We start from the raw sequence: 3,042 nt of genomic DNA on the forward strand, positions 1-3,042 counted from the left end.
AGTACTAGAAAAAGAAATCCAACCTGTAGCCAAAAGTTCAGTTACATTGGTAAGTTAACTGCTGGGTGAAACTGATCATCGTGTTTTCTTCCAAAAGTGTGCCTAACCTGCCAGAAGCCAGCCCCAGCAGTGAACACTTCCAGAGAGGATATAAGGGTGAGTCAAGGGGAACGTTTGAGGGAAACAAGAGGACAGGAATGGATGCTTTGCAACACTGACTAGCAATCAAAAGATTTCTTTTTATAGATTTCAAAAAACATTCACGATTTCAAGAGATACAGATCATATTATTTTGTCATGGGCAAAATAGGAAAGTATGCTCAAGGTTACCCAGTTAAGTACAGATAGCTTAGATATTATTATCATCAACCCATTATCCCTATTTCTAAAGTTCTACAAATCATTTCAGCTTAAGTTAGCGTAATATAATAGCATGCTCTTAGGCTGGCAGCATTTTGCAGTTTCAAGATGTCTGGTTAGAAAATAGATAAAATAAGTGTCATACAAGGTGAATCACCCTGATCTTTTTTCAAGATTATTTATTTGTTACTCTTAAAGACTTATTTTTGACTGGACTCAGGGTCAAAAGTAGAAGCTCTTAGCCTCAGCAAGGACAGCCTATGTCTCGTGGCAATCTGTTTCTGGCGCTTTTCTTTGGCTTTCTTCATTCTTTTGGCCAAAAGTTTAGCATATTCTGCACCCTTCTCCTTGTTTTTCTTACTGTGTTGTTCAGAGCAACATGCTGGCATTTGTGTTTCAGGACATGTGGAGTAACAAGACATTAAATCTTGGGTGCATTGGTCCTGGAATTCTTATCTTCTTTGTTTAAGGGCTTTCTAAGAATATATTGGCTGACATTTTCTTTAGAGAATTATAGTTTTCAGTAATATCAGTGAGTTCAAGAATATCCTTCTCTCCATTTTTAATAACAACCAAGTTTAGAACACTCAGATTCTCTTCCACAAGCATCCACAAACAGATTTGAACTTCCTCTGTTCATTTCTCCTTGGTCTACAACAAGGATGCCCCTTACTCAACAGCAGGCCCACTCTGCCATGAGTCAAAACCCATTGCTTCATGGAAAAACCTTGTTTGTCATTCCCACCACTGGTCTGGACCACATAACCTTTCCACTCTTCTCCCAGAGCATCAGCTGTAGCCATGCACTTTTCAGTAAATCTATAGTGCTTGCATTTATTGTTCACGTCAATGAGTTTCTGACAGCCAGTGGCAGGGAAGGAGATATTTAGCTTCATCCTGAAACTTAATCACCCTGAGTTAAGCAGTATATTATTAACTTTTAATGGTCTATCATATTATTTGGAAATTAGCCTAGGCCTGGGAACTTTCTTAAGCTAAAGAAACATTGTAACCACTATTCAATATAACATTTTGAATTTGTTTAATAAAAGAATTCTTTGTTCCTAAATTAAATAATATTACAGCAACCTGGTGTAAACCAACCTCTACAAGAATGACAAATCCTAATACCTTATTCTTTTTACATTCTTTTATATTGTTATTGCACCACTTATACATGCAATTATATTATCATAATCAGTCTAGCTTTTGTTGCTGAGTTCTTATTAGGGGCTTAATATGTATGGCATTTTATCTTGTAGGTGATAATTCTAAGAAATTTGAAATAGACTGTAAAAGGAATTCTGTGCTCTGATCTGCTATTATTTCTCCTATCCTGCTGAATTTTTCCAGCCTTCTCTGAGTTCATACTATTCTAATTATTTTGTTTCATGAATTTGTTTAGGGACAGAGATGACTCCTAAGTAGGGTCAACTAAGGTAACTTTTTTTGAGAGCAGAAGAGGTTGGTACATTTAGGACTTTCTCAGGGGAATACAGAAACAGTTTTCTCAGAAAAGACATGGGTGAATCATTATGCTAATAGCCCCCCCAAGAGTATAACACACAGAAACGAACTGAAACTAAAGGGAATTGGGTCAATGATTGCAACATGTGGCTCAGCTTTGATGGTACTTTGTCAAACTATGCTGGCTTTCTGACTTACACTGTTCCCCTGGGAAACAGCTGTGCCATTTAGCACCTTCCAGCACTATGAAAGCTACCTGGTAAAAATGAAGCTTCCAGGTGGATACCAGGTTAATTTCTCCATGTTTTATAACTTATGTGTGTTTTATCTTCAACAATTGGCCTTACTATTATGTTTTAGATGGTAACCAAGAATATTGGCAACAGCTTGTAATGTTTGTGGGAGGATTCTGTGGAAACTTATTGGTCAGCAACTCAAAAGGAAATAAATCATTCCTACATGTTTTGTTGTTGTTGTTATTGTTATTGTTGTTGTTGTTGCTTTAGCTTATGGTGTATCTTATGGTATGGTTGGAATATCATAGTGCCCCTTCTTGTAGGGTAACTCCTTAAAACTCATTTTATATGTGTTTATATATTTTTTTAAAGGCTGGATGACATTTCATTGTGTAAATGTACTGTATTTGTATTATCTACTATCTTAGTTACTTTTCTATTACTATGAAAAAGCACCACTTTCAAGGCAACATATTTAATAAGAAAAGATAAGACATTTATTGGACTTAAGAGTTCCAGAGAGTTAAAGTCTATAAAGATCAAATATTGTGATAAGAACAACTGATAGTTCTCATTTTAATTAACAAGTATGAAACACAGCATAAGTATATAGGGAAAAGCAGGAGACTTTTGAAACCCAAAGTTTGAACTTTAACAAGGCTACACCTTGTCATCTTTCTCAAACAGCTCTAACAGTTGAGGGGCAACTATGCAGATATGTGAATCTTTGTTCTTATTTAAACTACCACATCCATTTATCAAACAATAGACATCTAGGCTATTTCCTTTTCCTGGCTGAGAGAATTGTTTTTGTAGTAGGATATAAATTCTTTTGGGTATGAGTTCAATGGTGATGTAGCTCAATCATATAGTAAGTAGATCTATTTATAGATTTCTGAGAAAACATTTATTATTGATTTCCAGAGTGACTGTCTAAGTTTATAGTCTTCAAAGCAGTGAATAAGGGTTTCCTTATCCC

The 3,042-nt window shown here is 35.6% G+C and overlaps 1 pseudogene; it reads right to left on the reverse strand.

The window, feature by feature from the left end:
- Positions 1-539: 539 nt before the first annotated feature.
- Positions 540-1,256, reverse strand: LOC143438372 (small ribosomal subunit protein eS6 pseudogene; annotated as a pseudogene).
- Between the last annotated feature and the right edge of the window lie 1,786 nt (positions 1,257-3,042).

The sequence above is a fragment of the Arvicanthis niloticus genome, chromosome 25 (genome assembly GCF_011762505.2).
Source record: "Arvicanthis niloticus isolate mArvNil1 chromosome 25, mArvNil1.pat.X, whole genome shotgun sequence".
In the NCBI taxonomy this organism is placed as follows: Eukaryota; Metazoa; Chordata; class Mammalia; order Rodentia; family Muridae; genus Arvicanthis; species Arvicanthis niloticus.